The sequence below is a fragment of the Zophobas morio genome, unplaced genomic scaffold (genome assembly GCF_036711695.1).
Source record: "Zophobas morio isolate AGI-343-1 ecotype UQ-CSIRO unplaced genomic scaffold, CSIRO_AGI_Zmor_V1 ptg000006l, whole genome shotgun sequence".
NCBI lineage: Eukaryota > Metazoa > Arthropoda > Insecta > Coleoptera > Tenebrionidae > Zophobas > Zophobas morio.
The window spans coordinates 5,485,705-5,490,343 of NW_026972111.1; positions in this window are offsets into that span (position 1 = coordinate 5,485,705).

Below are 4,639 nucleotides of genomic sequence, written 5' to 3' on the forward strand. Positions count from 1 at the left end.
CCATATTTAACATATGTTTTATGTACTTATGTGTTGGGGAATTCGATTCACGATGCACTCTTGTTTCATTAATTTTGCTTTACTAAATTCGAACATAATTGGCCAAAATAATGTTATCTTTGATGGAAATTTCGAGTATAAAATATTAAACTTTTGTCCTGTCAAGCGGCCCATGAGTGGTGATCTCTGCTTTGTTGGGTTAAGTCCCTGTAATATTTACGATGCGGTCCGACGATATCTTAACTGTAATGGGTTTAATCATTCCGTGAAGTATTGTAAGGATGAAGTTTCATGTCATGAGGTATTGTTGCAGAAACTTGGACGTTATGGTACTAGCGATCCTTGTGTGATTCTACTGAAATCATATTTGTCCAATCGTAGCTGTTATGTCAGTATTACGGGATATCATTCATCCAGGCTTCAGGTGAATTCCGGAGTGCCGCAAGGTTTCAACTTAGGGCCTTTACTTTTTCTTCTTTTTATAAATGATGTCCTGGAATTGTTCACTATCCGCGCTCTACTTTTTACGGATGACCTGAACTTATTTTCCACAGTCAACGCGACACAGAATAACTTTGAGCGGCTGTTTGGATGATCTTTAAAATATAATCTCGAGTTAAATATTAGTACCTGCAGAGTAATATCCTTTTCCAAGAGAAATCATCAGGTGGCATTTGATTATCGGATAAATAATAATATTTCCATAAGATGTTTTACTACAACTGATTTAGGTGTTACTACTGTTACTTTTGACTGGGAACTTACGTTTAACTTACATATTCCAAACGTACATAGCTAAAGTGGTCGAAAACAAGTAATGAGGTCCTAAAAGTAATGGGGGTACTAGGGCAGCTCAAGTTGGTCTACGAAAAGTAATGAGGACCTAATTCAAATAAAATGTATGGACAGTAAAGTCATGGGAGTCCTAAGACAGGCCAAATTCGTCGACAAAAAGTAAAGGGGGTCCTAAGACAGGTCAAATATTGACACAATGTGATGTGGGTCCTAAGGCATGTCAAATGGTCGAAACACTAAAAGTAATGGGAGTTCTAGTACAGTTCAAATTGGTCAAAAAATGTAGTAGGGGTTCTAGAACAGCTCAAATTGGTCGACAAGAAGTTATACATGTTCTAAAGTAAAATGGTCGACAAAAAGTAATAGAGGTCCTAGAACAAAATTGGTCTGTAAAAAGTAATGGGGTTCTAAGACAGGACAAACTGATCAACAAAAAATGATCGACAAAAATGATGGGGGTTCCAAGACAGATCAAATAGTCGACAAAACTAATGGGGGTACTAGGGCAAACCAAATTGGTCAACAAAAACTAATGGGGTCCTAAAGAAAGTCAAATTCGTCGACAAAAAGTAGTGCGGGTTCTTAGACAAGCCAAATTATTCGACACAAAGTGATGACTGCTGACGATGAAGATCCTAAAACAAGTTAAATGGTTGACAAAAAATAATGGGGATCTTAGGACAGCTCAAATTTGTTGACATAAACTATTGGGGATTCTAAGACAGGTAAAATTTTGGTAAAATGTAATGGGGACCCTAGGACAACTCAAATTGGTAGACAAAATGTAATGGAATCCTAAAAAATGCAAAATGTTCGACAAAAAGTATTGGGACTTCTAAAATAGGTCAAAGTAGAACATTTCAAATTGGTCGAAAAAAGAAATAGGGGTTTTAGAACAGCAAAAATTGGTCGACAAACAGTAACGGGGGTTCTATGGTAGGAGAAATATTTGATATAAAGTGATGTGGGTTCTAAGATAGGTTAAATTGGTTAACAAAAACAATGAAGGGTCCTAAGACAGGTCAAATCGTAGATAAAAGTAATGGGGGTTTTAGGACAGTTGAAATTGGTCTATGAAAGGTGATGAGAACCTAAACCAAAGCAAATATTGACAAAATGTGATTTGGGTCCTAAGGCATGTCAAATGGTCGAAAAATTAAAAGTAATGGGAGTTCTAGTACAGTTCAAATTGGTCAAAAAATGTAGTAGGGGTTCTAGAACAGCTCAAATTGGTCGACAAGAAATAATATACGTTCTAAGGTAAAATGGTCGACCAAAAGTAATAGAGGTCCTAGAACAAAATTGGTCTATAAAAAGTAATAAGGTTCCAAGATAGAACAAAACGATCAACAAAAAATGATCGACAAAAATATGGGGGTTCTAAGACAGATCAAATAGTCGACAAAAAGTAATAGGGGTTCTAGAGCAGACCAAATTGGTCAACAAAAACTAATGAAGGGTCCTAAGGCAAGTCAAATTCGTAGACAAAAGGTAGCGCGGGTTCTTAGACAAGCCAAATTATTCGACAGAAAGTGAAGAGGGTTCTAAGGCAAAGTAAATGGTTGACAAAAAATAATGGGGATCGTAGGACAGCTTAAATTGGTTGACAAAAACTAATAGGGATTCTAAGACAGGTAAAATTTTGATAAAATGTAATGGGGACCCTAGGACAACTCAAATTGGTGGATAAAAAGTAATGGGATCCTTAAACATGTCAAAATGTTCGACAAAAAGTATTGGGAGTCCTAAGATAGGTCAAATGGTCGAAAAATTAAAAGTGATGACAGTACTAGAACATCTCGAATTGGTCGAAAAAAAGAAATAGGGGTTCTAGAAACAGCACAAATTTAGGTCAAATTGGTCAACAAAAACAATCTCAGGTCAAATGGTAGCCAAAAGTAATGGGGGTTTTAGGACAGTTGAAATTGGTGGACAAAAAGGAATGGGGTCGTCATCCAGGTTAAATTTGGAGACATAAATTAATGGGAGTCCTAAGACAGACCAAATTGTTCGACAAAAAGTAATGAGGGTACTAGGGCAGCTCAAGTTGGTCAACGAAAAGTAATGAGGACCTAATCCAAATAAAATTTGTCGACAGAAAAGTCATGGGAGTTCTAATACAAGCCAAATTCGTCGACCAATATAAAGGAGGTCCTAAGATAGGTCAAATATTGACAAAATGTGATGTGGGTCCTAAGGCATGTTGTGGTGAACCGGAATTTCAACCCTTAAAACAGTCCTACTGTAGCACATAGTATTTGTCCATAACGATTCTACCCTTCATTATCATGGGAACCAAAAGTCCGAACTTCCCAGTATTGTCAATTAATATCATCTTCAAGGCAAACGATCGCTTCTCACGGCCCCACATAGTCACACTTCCTTCCAGGAATATTCGCCAAAATGCATTCCATGCCCAAATATGGAGAACAACTTCGCGCCCAATCAAATCACTCCAATTGCAATTAATATACAAAGTTGCATGGGAAACCTGGGGTCAAAGCAAACACTTCCGATCAAGGCCAATAAGTCTGACGAATGCGTTATCATTCTGGGTGGTCCGATGCCAATTAATTATGGGAAATGCATTTTTACAAACACTCGCCGCCGTTTCCGGCGACAAAATTGCGAGAAATGCATTTTTTTTTTGTTACATCTTCTTCGCTGTTCTCACGCTTGAAAACCCTATAAAAACGTCTCGATTAGAAATAAAATTCAGTTCGATTCCGATTCAGTCTGGCGTGTGGATGGGACTGCTTCCTAGTCTAATCGTGATACCCAACTTTCGGCCGCTGTGCTAGTGGCAAGTGCGAAAGTGCATCCTCCAAGCCAACTTTCTTCAGCTGTTGCAGTGGCGCTTCGTCGCTTCCGATCTTCCACCGAGCCGCTAACTCCACGACATGTAAGTCCCACTGACCTAGTTACGGCATGCCCTATTCTGTCCTTGCGGAGACCGGGTTATCGGTCATATTATCGGCATCTCAGAGTGATTTTAATACATCATCAGGATGAATCTCGCTCATCAAGTGATTGACTCCCCTTATCAAACCAGATTCTTTCGACTGTATTCGGGACCCCCGTGCCGTATCAGAGGAGTTTGCCCTATAGGGCACTGCCCACGTTTTTATCTCATTCACGCATTCAATCCCGTGAACCAGCACTCCTCCGCCGTCAAGGAATACGTTCCCAACACTGGCAGCCCTATCCTTTAGAAAGGGTTGTAATTATATCACTTAACCCCCCCCCCCCAAATATCGAGCCATGACCTAGGAAAGCGCCAACAACCCTCTAATTCTCATATATATTATAGTTTTAATAATACGTTAAAAAGGGAACATTGCACAACCCTACCCGTTTCTTTTAACTTAGTTTAATGTTTATGTTTACTGCCCTTTTATTATTCTTTCCAATCATTCGCAATATTTTCTTAGTCTTAATTACGAATAAGATGTACGAGCCCTAATCTTGTTCCGTCTCGTTTACTCGTTTAAACTGTAGCATTTGTTTATTAATAGATTACCTATGGAGCGAACCGCTTCGCGTTTAACTTACCCTTCTCACATCCCGAAACGGCCCTCACGGGCCAGGACCTAAGGGGCACCATTTTGTGACGCCCTCCGGCCATAAAAACTCGGACATCAAAAGTTGGACATTAAATATTAAAATAAATTATAGAAAAGAGCCGGCAGGGCCACCACAATGTCGAATTGGTCAAAAAATGTAGTAGGGGTTCTAGAACAGCTCAAATTGGTTGACAAGAAGTAATAGACGTTCTAAGGTAAAACGGTCGACAAAAAGTAATAGAGGTCCTAGAACAAAATTTGTCTATAAAATGTAATGGGGC